Raw genomic sequence first — 15,564 nt, 5'->3', positions numbered from 1 at the left:
TCTCAGTAATTTTTCATTACAAACAAATTAGTTCCGAATAAAAAGAAAAAAACAAATCTCTATTGTATTTCATTATCGTAAACTGTTGCCCTCGCCCTGGTTTTGTCCACTCGGTTGAAAACACAGGAGTGAGTGGATAAAGTTGTAAGTAAAGTATCAATGCGATGGCCGGGAATATGAACCTGGGTCAACTGCTTGGAAGGCAGCTATACTCACCACTATACCACCATCGCTCACAACGCTTAAGCAGCCCTTATTTTAAGAACAAAGAACAAAAACAGCCCCGGAAACAGGCCCTTCGGCCCAACGAGTCCGCGCCGCCATTTTAATACAACCAGTCCACCTCTCTACCCATGACCCTTATCTATTGTTTTTATGGCCATCCACATTGAGGGAAACTAACTTAGGGAGAATTTATTCCTGCCAATCAGCCTAACAGCACATCTTTGGGGTGTGGGGAGGAAAGCGGAGCACCCGGAGAAAACCCACGCAAGCACGGGGAGAATGTGCAAACTCCCACAGGCACCGGCCCAAATCCATGTGTCTGCACAGCAATCAGTGATAGTCACTGAGCTGTCATCTTGCCCAGTATCTGGTCCAGTTTAGGCACACACTAACGACATGAAGCACTAGGCCAATCTCGAACAACCAAGAGCAGCCCCAGTACGACCCATCGCGTGTATGCCCCTCGTTGGACACAAGGCGGACCGACTTAAACCTGTGAATGAAAAGAGAAAAAACATTATTATCATCCCATATCCTTTTCCATTACCAGGGTCGTCCCAATGCTAATGAACCTTATTTAAAGCAATTTCCTATATCCTCGCATCTCCAACCCACTCATGTGCCTGTCTCAGTTACTCTGAAACTACTCCAGCGCGCCTGCCTCTGTTTTTTGTTCACTCCGTTTAAAGTCCGAGAGGCCGCGATCAGGTTCTAAATAAATTATCAATGCAATAGCCGGGAATCGAACCCGAGTCAACAGTTTAGAAGGCAGGTACACTCACCACAATACCACCATCGCCCGCTCTGAGTAAGTAATCGTTATTTGCATTAGTTTTAATTACGGAACTTCCGTCGGTCCTGCACCGACAACAATCCCACCCAGCCTGTATCCTCATAACCCCACATATTTACCGTGCTAATCCCCCTGACACTGAGGGACTATTTAGCATGGCCAATCCCGCTAATACGGCGCTAATTTTCATGGCTGAGCTGCCGATTCTGGAAAGACAAAATCTGCCATTCGGGCCGCAAATGAAGCTGGAGTCTGCTTTGGATCTTCTGAAACCACATGTTTACCTGGTGGCAAACTCCGGTCCAAAACTGGGGTCCTGATTTGAATCGATCGTCAGCTCCAGTTTCTCATGGGATTAGAAATATGGGAATGTGGAATTGTTCTGGAACATTCACCCCTCAAGCCTGTGTGTCCAAACTTCATCTTGGTTCCGTGAGCCTCAAAAACACTGAGCGAATCATCAGTTCCCCGGTAATAAGGAGACAGAACAAATACACCAGCGATGAGGATGGGATTCGAACCCACGCGTGCAGAGCACAATGGATTAGTAGTCCATCACCTTAACCACTCGGCCACCTCGTCATGCAGCAGCTGCTCCCCAAACCACCTCTTGTGTTTTAACATCCGTAACAAAGAACACATTTCTCCCGCAGGATAACGCTGCCTTTCTGCTTTCTCTTGATTCGTTGTTACTTTTCCATTTGATGTAAATCCAGAGAAAGTAAAGAGAGAGACAGTTCACCTCTCTGCTCCCGGTTTCGTTTTGAATTCACCGAACATGACCCTGATGTAAAACAGAGCAAGTGCTGTGAGTTTGTGGAGCAACAGGAGAGAGCCTGACCTCCCAGTAGAGGGCTGTGTGTCCGAATCACGGAGCTTTTCTGTGTCGCTCTTTGGATTTTGGTTGTTTGCGATTGTTCCTGAAATGACAAATTCCAAATCTGGGATAGAAATGAAATTTTAGGGATGATCCGATTCTCATGCTTAGTTATTTTCAGTAAACTTCTCTATTTGAACAATGTGTGAGGGATATGATTTGTCCAGTGTCGGTAAAGTTCGAGCAAGGTTCACAGTCCCAGTTGTTTCTGGGAGCCATCAATGGGGAGAGCTGACTGGCTGTGATTCTACGACAACGGATGAATGAACATCGCTCGACAGTCACCAGGCAAGACTGTTCCCTTCCTGTTGGTGAACACTTCAGTGGTCACGGGCATTCAGCCTCTGACCTTCGGGTAAGCATTCTCCAAGGCGGCCTTCGTGACACACGACAGCGCAGAGTCGCTGAACAGAGACTGATAGCCAAGTTCCGCACACATGAGGACGGTCTCAACAGGGATCTTGGGTTCATGTCGCACTATCTGTAACCCCCGTGACTTGTCTGGGTTTGCAAAACCTCACTGACTGTACTGTCTGGAGACAATACACATCTCTTTAAACTGTGATCAGTGCTCCTTCCACTCACATTATCAGCCACTTCAGGTCTTGAACAGCAGGTTAGGTGTAAAGATTCGCATTCTAATCAGTAATCTCTAAACTGTCTGTGCTTTATATGCTCTGTCTGAGGCCAGAACTCTCCATTCACCTGACGAAGAGGGTGTCCCTCGAAAGCTTGTGAGTATATTATCAAATAAATAAGTTGGACTAAAACCTGGTGTTGTCAGACTTTTTACTGTGTTTACGCCAGTCCAACGCCGGCATACCCACATCATGGCTGTGATTTAACCAGAGGATTCACACCTCAGGAGAGGAGCAAGACTGAGAATGCGGAGCCTTCATGATCAATCTCAACTGAACCGGGAATTGATCCCGCGCTGTTGGCTGAATAAACTGTGCAACCAATGGCGACAAATGCTCTGGGCTACTCATTAATGAAAACTAAGACCAACACTGTTTCTATTTGATGGAGTGAATAGGTGATAGCAGAGGATGGGTTTCGATCCAACGACCTCTGGGTTATGGGCCCAGCACGCTTCCGCTGCGCCACTCTGCTCCCAAAGTCTGTCCCTCCCTGCTTATTACTGCTGCCCGCGAGCCAGGAATCTATTCACTGTCTCTTTTTGTTACAAACAAAACCCTGGGAAGCTCACCCTGGCTGGATAATAACACTTAACATCACCCCGAATGTAACAGACAGAGAAAAAACACACAGAAAAGCAGTAAAAAACTATTAGGTCACACTCACAATAAGAGACAGAAAATATTCGAGCAAACCGGCAAGACACTGAGATGGAGAAACTGATTAAGTATGAAAAGGGATTTTCTGTTACACAAAGATAGGCCCTGTATTGAAATGTATGTTGTGTTGTGTAACTGTGCTCTCTGCTGTGTAACTGTTCTCTCTGTTTGGAACTGTGACTCTCCCATTGACAGATCTTCACTGTGGTTCTGACAAATTCTTCCCTGTTGTGTAAATGTGTTCCCGGTTTGTAAATATCATCCGTCTTGAGCAGAAGTTTTTTCTTCTTTTGTGTGAAATGTTCTCTGTTGTTCTGCGAAGGTGTTTTCTGTGGAAAAGAATCAACGGAAATTTCAAGGCCGCCATTTCTGAGGCTTGCTTTCAATTCCAGCATTGTTTGGGCCGAAAGGCATCCTCCTGTTTCTGTTTTCTATCCATGTGCCTATGTGTTAAATCAGTGAATTTGAATTTCACCAGCTGCCGTGGTGGGATTTACTCCGTGTCCCCAAAGTTTAGCGCGGGCCTCTGGATTACCAGCCCAGTGACATCACCTTTCATCCCTGTAAACAAAAACAGTTCATTCAGCTCAGCATTAAACCTCTTCCTGAGGAGATTAGAATTCCTGCCGCAGAATTTCAATTAGCCGATTGATGCAAAGCATTTTGTCCTCGTTTGGAACATTAACAATTTATCCAGATCAAACATACATTGTGGAACAGTTCTGACCGAAAAAAATGAGATAAGTGAGAATTAAATGAACAAAGTTACAAAGAAAGTAATTCTGAGAAAGCTGTTTGGAAGAAATAGTGGATTTCAGTTAACGGGCGAGGGAATTGGACTTTTAATTCCAAATGTCTTTATTGATGTCAAATTTCGCCATCTGCCTTGGTGGTGGTGGTGGTGGTGGTGGTGTGTGTGTGTGTGTGTGTGTGAGAGAGAGAGAGACTCTCACATGATCAATCTGTTTGACTGATCATGAATTAGTCCTTTATGTTCCCTCATAAACACTGTGATACCTTGTCTTTGTGAATTCCTCAGATACACTTGTACCACTGAGGCTCTGGTGTGGGGGTGGAGGGTGGGGTGAGGTTTGAAGGCGATGCCGCAGGGTGCTCAGTGTGAAAACAGACGGTTTTAAAGCCAGGAAGTCAAAAGTGAACTTGTCTGTGTGAAGATCACAGAAAAGCTCTGTCTGGTGCTGCGTCCCAGAGACAAGTTTTGGGTTGTCGGTAAATGAACTCCTGTAATGAAAGCACAAAATCAGAGAGAGGAAATGCTGGAAATATTCAGCAGCTCCGAAAGCAGCTGTGGAGAAATATCCCTATCGCCAGGATGTAACCCTTCAATTGCAGTGTTCACATTGCTCAGATCTCTCAATCTTAGCACCTTCGGGCAAGGAACAGGGAGAGCGGGAATTGGGTCTGTGTTGACTTGAGCAAACAGAGCAATGCACAAACCCAGTAAACAGGAGATTCCGGTTTCAAATCCCAGCGAGAACTTTGCGGCCTTTCAAGTGATCAGTGCAATTGTACAAGTTACAATATCCCATCCTTGCTAGCCAGTATTGGCTTTCCCTTTACAGTGGATGATCTCCAGAGGTAAAATATATTTCGAGACTCCCCACAAATATCTCTACTATTTACACGATCCGGGTATTTTCACCATTTGCAGGGAAAAAAAAAATCTGCAATAAATCTAATGCTGTAAATTCATAAATACAGCTTTCCATTTTTTTTCCTCAGGGAATTTCTAACACAGTCGAATGGCCTTAGAGTCACACAATCCCAACAGTGCTGAAGGAAACCATTCTGCCCATCGAGCTTGTAACGACTCTCCAACAGAGAATCGCACACTGGACATATCCCCGCGGTGCCACACATCCACCCCGGTAATCTCCCAATACAAACACCTTGGGGAACCAAGGGACAATCCAGCATGGCCAATCCACCCAACTTGCTCATCTTTGGACTGTGGGAGTAAACCAGATCACTTGGTTTCCTGAGTTAATTTGCCTGGATCAATGTAGATTGAACAGAACTACAGATGGTTAGCACCATCCAGGACAAAGCATCCCACTTCATTCGCGTCCCACGCATAAAAATTCACTCCCTCCACACAATGACAGCAGTGTGCACCATCTACACGATGCAGCAACTCAGCAAGGCTACTTTTCCAGCACCTTCCAAACCCATGACTACGACAGCCTGGAAGGACAAGCGCAGCAGGCACATCAGAATAACACCCCTACATTGCAGGGCACTGATATTTATTTATTGATTTATAAATTGCTGTTGTTGTGTTTGTGTTCTTTAACCTTTTTTTATCTTCCAAAAGGAATGAAATCTCGAATTGAAAATGATGTTACTATTTCTAACCCAAACAGTCAATGTTGTATTAAACCGGGGTTTGTGATTTATTCGCGAGTCAGTGGTTTCCCTGGGAGCCGGGTTAACAGAAACAGCATGGAGAGATGGCAGAGCAGGAAATGTCGGTGCCAAAGGTGAATCACATCAATGAGGCAGCAAACTGTTTACTACGAATCTGATCCAAAATCCGACTCTGGTGGGATTTGAACCCACAACCTTTGAATGGCTAATTTAATTATTTAGAAGTACCAACGCGCTTTCCGTTGCGCCACAGAGCCACGCGCTGGAAGTTTACTTTCCTTGTCCATATATGGATTTTTGACAATGTAGAAACTATTCGTAAGTTGAACAATCTCATAGTTTAAACATCAAGAACTGTTAAGAATATGGTGTAACAGACATAACTAGGGCGTAGAGAAAGATCAACTTAATGCGAGATAATCCATTCAAGGTAAGTGTGTGAATTCAGATGTTCAGGATCCAGTCACAGAGGGAGGTGCCGAGGCCCAGGCCACAGAGTTTGGAGAGGAGTTTTGTGGGAATAGTAGTGTTGAAGGCTGAGCTGTAGTCAATAAATAGGAGTCTGACTTCGGTGTCCTTGTTATCTAGGTGTTCCAGGATTCAGTGCAGGGCCAGGGAAATGGTGTCTACTGTGGACCTTTTGTGGCAGTTGGTACTGGCATGTTAGACAGCAAGTCATTGTCTTGTGAGATGGTCAAAGGTTGTGGGTCCGAATCTCATCTGAGTCCGCTTTTGGGATAAAATGTGAAGAAATTAGGAACTGGTGTGTCAATCTTCTCAGAGAAATAAAACTGCCGCCTGGAACTTCAGAGAGGGCCCTCAGTGTAAAAGGACGGCATTCGGCCCATCAAGCCTGCACCGACCACAATCCCATCCAGGCTGTGTCCCCGTGACCCCACATGTTTACCATGCTAATCCCCCTGACACTAAGGGGCTATTTAGCATGGCCAATCCCGCTAATACAGCACTAATTTTCATGGCTGACCTGCCGATTCTGGAAAGATAAAATCTTGCCACTGGCGTCTGCTTTGGAGATTCCGAAACCACATTTGTGCAGGGTGGTGAACTCCTGTCCAAAGCTGGTAACCTGACTTGATTCGAGTTTCTCCGAGGATGAGAATTCTGGGAATGTGGAATTGTTCTGGAACATTCACCCCTCAAGCCTGTGTGTCCAAACTTCATCTCGGTTCTGCGAACCTTAAAACACTTAAACAAGCCATCAGTTGGGGGGTCAGAGTAAATACATCACCGACGAGGATGGGATTCGAACCCACGCGTGCAGAGCACAATGGATTAGCAGTCCATCGCCTTAACCACTCGGCCACCTCGTCATGGAACAATTTGTCACCAAACTTTGACAAAGGGTCATCTGGACTCGAAATGTCAGCTCTTTTCTCTCCTTGCGGATGCTGCCAGACCCGCTGAGATTTTCCAGCGTTTTCTCTTTTGACTTCTCACCAAACCAGCTCTTGTGTTTTAACACCCGTAACAAACAACATGTTTCTCCCGCAGGATAATGTTGTGTTGCTGTTTACTCCTTAATCTCGGTTCGCTGTTACTCTTCCATTCCATGTCTAACCACAGAAAGTAAAGAGGGAGACAGTTCCATTCCCTGGGCCCTGTCTGGTTTTGAATTGGACGAACGTAACCCGGATGTAAAAAGCAGGGAGCAGTGGGAGCCTGTGGCGCAACGGTAGCGCGTCTGACTCCAGATCAGAAGGTTGCGTGTTCAAATCACGTCAGGCTCATGAAACTTTTCTGGGCCGGATTTTGTATCTGACTAAAGTTAATTGTCCCCGAAATGACAGATTTCAAAACGATGGTAGAAATGATATTTTAGGGATGCTTCCGGTTCGTATGCTCAGATTATTATTGCACAGTTTCATATCTGAAACAATGTGTCAGAATTGTGAGGTTTTCATTTCTTGCAAAGTTAAAGCAAGGCCCACACTCTCAGATGTTTCTGTGGGTCATTAAAGGAGAGAGAGCTGACTGGTGGTGATTTAACAGGATAATTCATACCTCAGGAGAGGAGCAAGGCTAAAAACAATCTCAACCGATACAGGAATTAATCCCGAGCTTTTGGCTGAATAAACTGCCCAGCCAACTGAGCTGAACACTTATTTGATAAAAGGGGAACTCTCCGAAAGTTCATGCTGCCAAATAAACCTGCTGGGCTTTAACCTGTTTTGGTGAGATTACTTACTGTGAACCTGGGATAAATGTGCTGTGTTCCCCGTTAATGAAAATCAAGATGATGAAACAAATTTACTGTCGAGAAAACTCAGACTTGCCTTTGGGCAGCAGCCGAATGTTACTATTTGATGTTAGTGAGACCTCCCCCAAGCAGCTGCGATGGCCGAGTGGTTAAAGCGTTGGACTTGAAATCTAATGGGGTTTTCCCGCGCAGGTTCGAACCCTGCTCGCAGCGAGTCTGATATGCCGTGTTTAAAAGTTGCAATTTGTTTAGTGGGGGAACCGCTGAACAAAAATTGTAACTGTTAGTTTTGGGGTAGCGCAGTGGTTATTACTGCTGCTTCACAGCTCCAGCGACCTGGGCTCGATTCCCGGCTTGGTCAGTGTCTGTGTGGAGCTTACACATTCTCCTCGTGTCTGCGTGAGTTTCCTCCCACAGTCCAAAGATGTGCGGGTTCGGTTGATTGGCCTTGCTAAAAATTGTCCTGAGATGAGTAGGTTAGAGGGATTAGTGGGTAAAATATGTAGGGATATGGGGGTAGGGCCTGGGTGGGATTGTGGTCGGTGCAGACTCGATGGGCCGAATGGCCTCTTTCTGTACTATAGGATTTCTATGATAACAGATGATGGTTTTGATCCATCGACCTCTGGGTTATGGGTCCAGCTTCTGCTGCGCCACTCTGCCCCGAACGTTACCACTTCCTGCCTATCCCTGTTGCGCGGGAGAGAAGAAACTATTCATTGTATTTTTATTTCAAACCAAACCCACGAGTTGGGAAGCGCACCCTGGCTGGACAGTAACACTTAACATCAACCCGAATGTAACAGGCAGAGAAAAACACACAGAAAAGTAGTAAGAGATGATCAGGACACACACAGAGCGATAGAAGGGTAGCAACCATCCAGGACAAAACATCCCACTTCATTCACGTCCCACGCATAATAATTCACTCCCTCCACTCCCGACACACAATGACAGCAGTGTGCACCATCTACACGATGCAGCAACTCAGCAAGGCTCCTTTTCCAGCACCTTCCAAACCCATGACTACGTCAGCCTGGAAGGACAAGCGCAGCAGACACATCAGAATAACACCCCTACATTGCAGGGCACTGATATTTATTTATTGATTTATAAATTGCTGTTGCATGTTCCTTAACCTTTTCTTATCTTCCAAATGAAGTGAAATATCGAATTCAGAAAGATATTACTATTTCTAACACAAACAGTGAATGTTGTATCAAACTTTAAGAAAGCCCCCGGAGTTTGTGATATATTCTCGAGTCAGTGGTTTCCCTGGGAGCCGGGTTAACAGAAACAGCATGGAGAGATGGCAGAGCAGGAAATGTCGGTGCCGAAGGTGAATCACATCAATGAACCAGCAAACTGCTTCGAATCTGATCAAAAATCCGACTCTGGTGGGACTCGAACCCACAACCTTTGAATGGCTAATTTGCCAGTATTTAGAAGTCCAACGCGCTTTCCATTGCGCCACAGAGCCATGCGTAAAGAAATTACTTGTCCATATATGGATTTTTGACAATGTGGAAACTATTGGTAAGTTCAACAATCTCATAGTTTAAACGTCAAGAACTGTTAAGAAGAACTTCATTGATTGCAACTCGTGTTGGAACATCTTATTTCTGTTGAGAGAGCTGTGGAAATACACACCTTTATACAGGAAATGTGTCCATCACAGAATGATCCTCCCTCTCTCTCTTCCTCATTCCCCTGTATCGCTTGGAGCCAAATCTCAAAGGTTTGATAAGCCGGGAGACACATTCTACTCCATCTGTCACAGGGCTGATCAGAACCTGTTCCCTGTAAAACATTTGCACAGAACACAACACAAAGCTGGAAGCTGCAAACCTGAAACACAAACAGAAAATGCTGGAAATGCTCAGCAGGTGAGGCAACAGTTTTGAATAATGGAGATTTGTGTAAAACCAGCTCCTGAAGCACAGCACAGCTGCACAGTTTAAAGTTTCCTTTCATTCACAACGGATGCTCCATTCTATGATTTTGAATAATTCAGATTGATAATCTGCATGGTTATTCTAGTCGCCACCGATTCAGTGAATTGAACCGATATTGAACCGATTCAGTGCCTATTGTACACATCTTTGGAAACTGAAGGAATATTTAACATGGCCAATCCATCTAACCTTCACATCTTTGAACCATGGAAACAAACCAGAGCAACTAGAGGAACCTCTGGGGGAGAATGTGCAAAATCTGCACAGTCAGCAAAGGCCAGGACCAAACCCGGGTCTCTGGGGTGATGAGGCAGGACAGTGGGATTAGATAGAGTGCAGCTTCAATCGTGCAGTGCAAACCTGATGGGCCGAATGGACTGTTACTGCATTGTAACGATTCTGTGGTTTGGGAATCGAAAGCATGATCGCATTGAATGGAGCAGCTGGCTTGAGGGGCCATGTAGTTCACTTCTGATCCGATTTATTGTGCTGCTGGGTCCAGGAAGCTGCTAATTGATTTCTCGTCATTAAACCAGAGTTTACTCCAAATATGCTTAACGCATCAACCCTGTGCTCAGTGACAAACACTGACTCGTGGTTAAGCAATTTCTCAATTTTAATATTCTTACCCGTGTTTCCAAATCCCTCCATGTCCTCAGCTCTTCCTGCCGTTCATCATCTCCAGCCTAACAATTCTCTGAGATATCTGAGCTCCTCTGATTCTGCCTTCGTGAGCATCTCTGATTTGGTTCACTCCTGATGTGGATGTGCCGGCGTTGGGCTGGGGTAAACAAAGTAAAAAGTCTGACAACACCAGGCTTTAGTCCAACCGATTTATTTGATAGTAAACGCACAAGCTTTCGAGGTTTCCCTCTTCGTCAGGTGAATGGACCTGACGAATGGTCCATTCACCTGACGAAGAGGGAAACCTCGAAAGCTTGTGCGTTTACTATCAAATAAATCGGTTGGACTAAAACCTGGTGTTGTCAGACTTTTTACTTGGTTCACTCCAGCAGTGATTATAGTTCTTTCAGCTCTCTGGGTCTCAGCTCTGGTATTCCCTCTCTAAACTCCCCTGATTCCAGCTTACTTTCCTCTCATTCAGTTTTGTCGCCTGTCCGCTAAATTTAATTCCTAATTCCTATCCCGCGGGTTTCACATTTTGTATTCTGTGACTTTCGGCAGTCCTTTGTCCGCTTTAACTGCCATCAACGAATTATAATTGGACAACTATAATTATCTGTGCGGTTCCACTTTAAGGATTTTTTCCGTCTCCAGCGCTTTGATTTCTCATTGGTTCCAGCTCCGGATCGAATTGCAAGACGCAATGACGCTGGGCTGGGAGTGACGCTGCGCCAGTCGCGCAGTCGCGGCGCATTCCAAACGGTCAGTGCGTTCCGATTGGCTGACGAAGATGTCAATCATATTGAGGACGTGTGCAGCAACGCGGTCTGCGATTGGTTACAATTGGCAGCATCATTTTCAATGGTCTCGCACTTCAGACTATGGCCTCTTGGATTGGATCAAGTAGCTGTCACTGAACATGAGCAGAGCGGCCATTGGATAACGGTGATGCGGCGATTCCCGATTGGTTTCCCAGCTGCCGGTCACAGGCCGTGGGCGGGGATTTCCCCTGGGCCAATCAGACACCGCGCGGAGCGGCAGCGAATGTCCCGCCAGTGGCTTCAGTCCCCGGGCCCGGATCCTGAGCCCGCGGCGGGGCTCCGGATGGGGGAAGGGTTTTGGGAGCGGGAATCCCGTCCCGCCCGGCTGGAAATGGGGCGGCCCGGTGGCACAGTGGTTCTCACCGCTGCCTCACAGCGCCAGGGAGCCGGGTTCGATTCCCGGTTTGGGTCACTGACTGTGGGGAGTTTGCACGGTCTCCCCGTGGGTTTCCTCCGGGATCCTCCCACAGCCCAAAGATGTGCGGGTTGGGTGGATTGGCCGGGCTAAATTGCCCCTTGTCGTTTCCAGGGGCACCAGCCAGGGTAAATGCATGGGATTATGGAGATAGGACTTGGGTGGGATTGTGGTTGGTGCAGACTCGATGGGCCGAATGATCGCCTTCTGCCCTGTGGATTCTATAAATCCGCAGCTTAGTCTTTCCAATGGCAGCTTCCTGTGTAAACATGTATTGCTGCTGTTCCCCAGTCTTCCTGCTGCAAACCCGGTGAAATCAGCACAGAAACTGGGATCTTCCTGTGCTTTGGGTGGGGCTGCAGTATCACACTGGGTTTTACAGCACCTCACTTTGCAAAGGCCGTGGTTAAATGCTGTGATCTTCCTGTCTTTTGGGGGTGGGCCTTGGTTACTCTAAGTGGATCTCCCTTATGGTTTGGTTCTAATTACAGCCTCTCTCTCTCTTACAGTCAGTCTGGGTGTTCCTGACTGAGCAGAATGGCCTGATCTCACCACACACATTGAGATGGAGGAGCTGCTGCTCGAGATGAAGATGATTGAGAATTCCAGCCTTCTCCACACTCATTTACTGAGGCCCAGCCCTTTATTCATCATCAGTTTTCCCCGAATGTCAGGTACATTAACATCTTCATCTGCTGTGTACACTGACCTGACAGTGGGAAGGTATTGGAGCAGGATGGTGCAGTCAACCATGTCAAAGGTGTGGACATTCAGCTGGGTAAGACTGCACTCACCTGGTTCCATTCTTATCTTTCTGATCATATACAGAATATCACCTGCAATGGTTTCTCTTCCCACTCCTGATCGGTTACCACCCAAATCGCCCTGGGATCTATCTTTGGCTCCCTCCTATTTTTCATCTACACCTTACCCCTCAGTGACATTATCTGAAAGCACAGTGTTAGTTTTCACATGTACGCTGATAACACCCAGCTCCACCCCATCTCTCACAACCAATCCCCTGTTATTAAATTATTAGACTCCTTCTCCAACTTCTAACACTGGTTCAGCAGAGAATTCCCCCAATTAAATATTCAGAAGACCAGTGTTCCCACCACAAATTCTGTTCCCAGTCACTGACTCCATCTCTCCCACTGGTTACTGTCCAAGGTTGAAACAAACCCTCATTCTTGGCACCTCATCAGACTCGGAAATGAGTTTCTGACCACATATCTGTTCCTTCGCCAAGATCACTGATTTCCAGCTGTGTAACATCACACATTGTTTGTAATACCTCAACTCACCCGTACCTGAAACCCTCATCCACACTTTTGTTACCTCTAGACTTGACAATTCAAACACACTCCTGCCCAGCAGATTTCCTTCCCTAAAGGGCATTAGTAAACCAGATAGGGTTTTATCACAAGCAACAAATAGATTTTTCATTGCAGATTCATATTGAATTCACATTTCATCATCTGCCCTGTTGGGTTTTGAACCCAGGTTCCTAGAGCATTTCCAGAGTCTCTGGGTTATGAGCCCATGACACCACTGCCTCCCCTAATCAATGACATCACACATTTTGGCCTCAACTTCTTTCTGCATTCGCGATTTCCACAGATTCACCCCTCTCTGGTGAAGAAATTTCTCCTCACCTCAGTCCTAAACATTCATCCCTTATCCTTACACAAAGGATATCAGTAACATTCTTCCTGAATCTCCCCTTTCCAGTCCTGTTAGAATTTTATAACTTCCTATGAGCCCCCTCTCAATCTTCTAAACTCCAGTGAACATAATCCTAACTGACTTCATCTTTCCTCATACGACACACTGGCCATCCCAGGAATTAACCTGGTGAACCTTCACTGCACTCCCCCTGCAGCAAGGACATCCTTCCTCAGATAAGGACACCAATACTACACACAATACTCCAGGTGTGGCCTCATCATTGCCCTATACAACAGCAGTAAAACATCCCTATTCCTAGACAGAATTCCTCTCGCTCCCAAGGCCAGCATACCATTTGCCATCTTTTTGTCTGCTGTATCTCTGCACTTACTTTCAGGGACTGAACAAAGAACAGTACAGCCCAGGAACAGACCCTCTTCCCACCCAGTCTGTGCCGACGCAGATGCCTCTTGTAATGACTTCAATCAGGCCATTGAGGTTGGCCGATTGGAGCAGGAACTCCCTGATTAAGGATCCAATTGATGGGCCAATCAGGGAGTCTTTGCCTTGTACTTAATCGGGAGTGCCCGTTCCTCTGACACCCCCGGAGATAAACTGTTAGCACTCTGTGTACTGCTGTTCGAGGTGTAAATAAAGGGGATTTGGTGAAGGAACTTCTCCCTCTGCAGACTTATTACACCTCTCTAATCTAATATTTTCTTGCCTCGATGTGGTCCATATCCCTGTGTTCCTGCTGATTCATGGATCTATCCAGATGCCTCTTGAACGTTGTTACAGAATCTGCTTCCACTATTTCCTCCGGCAGTACGTTCCAGGCATTCCCCACTCTCTGTCTGAAAAACTTACCCCTTACATCTCCTTTAAACTTTCCCTCTCTCACTCTCACCTTTGTCCCGAGTATTTGATCCTTTGACCCTCAGGAAAAGACTCTGACATTCCACTCTATCCAAGCCTGTCATAATCTTGTAAACCTCTCTCAGGTCCCCCCTGCTCCTCCGATGTTCCAAAGAAAACAATCCAAGTTTGTTCAACCTTTCTTTCTAGTCCATATCCTCCAAACCAGGCAACATCCTGGAAAATCTCTTCTGCACCCTTTCCAATGCATCAACATCCTTCTGGAAGTGTGGCACCCAGAATTATACACAACACTCCAAATGCACGCGAACCAAAGTCTTATACAGCTTCAACATGATTTTACTGACTGATGCACAAGAACATCTAGATCTTGCTGAGTATCCAGCTCTCTTAAGTTACACCCATTCAAATAATAATCTGCCTTCCTATTTTTGCTACTGAAGTGGATAATGAAGTGATCACTGCATATTTATCCACATTATACTGCATCTGCCATGCAGATCCCACACACTCAGCCTGTCCAAATCAGACTGAAGGATCTCTGCATCCCCCTCACAGCTCACCCTCCCACCCAATATTGTATCATCTACATATTTGGAGATTAAACATTTAGTTCCCGTGTCCAAATCATTAATATATAATATGAACAGTTGGGGTCCTAGCACAGATCCCTGTGGTACCCCACTAATCACTGCCTTCCAATTGGAAAAAGACCCATTTATGTCATCTCTTTCTTTCCTGTCTGCTAACCAGCTTTCTATCCATCTCAAGATGCTACACACAATCCCATGTACTTTAACTTTACACAGTAGAAGGGCAGCACACTGGTTATCACTGCTGTGTCACAGCACCAGGGACCTGGGTTCGATTCCTGGCTTGGGTCTCTGTCTGTGTGGAGTCTGCACATTCCCCCCATGTCTGCATGGGTTTTCTCTCCGATTTCCTCCCACAATCTGAAAAGATGTGCTGCTTAGTTGCACTGGCCGTACTAAATTCTCCCTCAGTCTACCCGGACACACGGCAGAGTGTGGCAACTGGGGGATTTTCACAATAACTTCATTGCAGTGTTAATGTAAACCTACTTGTGACACTAATAATCAAACTTTAATCTTTAAAACATTATGTGAGATCTTGTCAAAAGCCTTCTGAAAGTCTAAAACAAACATATCCACAGGTTCCCCCTGGTCAACTCTAGTAGTTATATCCTCAAAGAATTCCAGTAGTTTTCTCAAGCATGATTTCCCTTTTGTAAATCCATGCTGACTTTATCTGATTATAACACTGCTTTCCAAATACTTGATAATGGACTCCAGCAACTGCCCTACGACTGACATTCAGCTCACTGCTCATTGGTTCCCTCTTTCCTCTCTACCTCTGTTTTTAGACACAGGGTTTAGATTAGTTAC

The 15,564-nt window shown here is 45.9% G+C and overlaps 7 non-coding genes across 7 annotated transcripts; 2 read left to right on the top strand and 5 right to left on the bottom strand.

The window, feature by feature from the left end:
- Positions 1-160: 160 nt before the first annotated feature.
- trnag-ucc (transfer RNA glycine (anticodon UCC)) lies at positions 161-233 on the bottom strand. The gene has a single exon. It is a non-coding gene; the product is annotated as a tRNA-Gly (tRNA).
- Positions 234-1,518: 1,285 nt separating this feature from the next.
- Positions 1,519-1,600, bottom strand: trnas-acu (transfer RNA serine (anticodon ACU)). Its single transcript has one exon. It is a non-coding gene; the product is annotated as a tRNA-Ser (tRNA).
- Positions 1,601-5,748: 4,148 nt separating this feature from the next.
- Positions 5,749-5,838, bottom strand: trnar-ucu (transfer RNA arginine (anticodon UCU)). Its single transcript is given in 2 exon segments — positions 5,749-5,784; positions 5,801-5,838. It is a non-coding gene; the product is annotated as a tRNA-Arg (tRNA).
- Positions 5,839-6,830: 992 nt separating this feature from the next.
- trnas-gcu (transfer RNA serine (anticodon GCU)) lies at positions 6,831-6,912 on the bottom strand. Its single transcript has one exon. It is a non-coding gene; the product is annotated as a tRNA-Ser (tRNA).
- A 345-nt stretch (positions 6,913-7,257) lies between these two features.
- Positions 7,258-7,329, top strand: trnaw-cca (transfer RNA tryptophan (anticodon CCA)). Its single transcript has one exon. It is a non-coding gene; the product is annotated as a tRNA-Trp (tRNA).
- Positions 7,330-7,930: 601 nt separating this feature from the next.
- On the top strand, positions 7,931-8,012 carry trnas-uga (transfer RNA serine (anticodon UGA)). The gene has a single exon. It is a non-coding gene; the product is annotated as a tRNA-Ser (tRNA).
- A 1,176-nt stretch (positions 8,013-9,188) lies between these two features.
- Positions 9,189-9,279, bottom strand: trnar-ucu (transfer RNA arginine (anticodon UCU)). Its single transcript is given in 2 exon segments — positions 9,189-9,224; positions 9,243-9,279. It is a non-coding gene; the product is annotated as a tRNA-Arg (tRNA).
- Positions 9,280-15,564: the final 6,285 nt, after the last annotated feature.

The sequence above is a fragment of the Carcharhinus amblyrhynchos genome, unplaced genomic scaffold, assembly GCF_965287045.1.
Source record: "Carcharhinus amblyrhynchos unplaced genomic scaffold, sCarAmb.v2.hapA scaffold_42, whole genome shotgun sequence".
In the NCBI taxonomy this organism is placed as follows: Eukaryota; Metazoa; Chordata; class Chondrichthyes; order Carcharhiniformes; family Carcharhinidae; genus Carcharhinus; species Carcharhinus amblyrhynchos.
The sequence above is the reverse complement of the archived record's forward strand: the minus strand, read 5'-3'. Positions and strand labels throughout refer to the sequence as shown.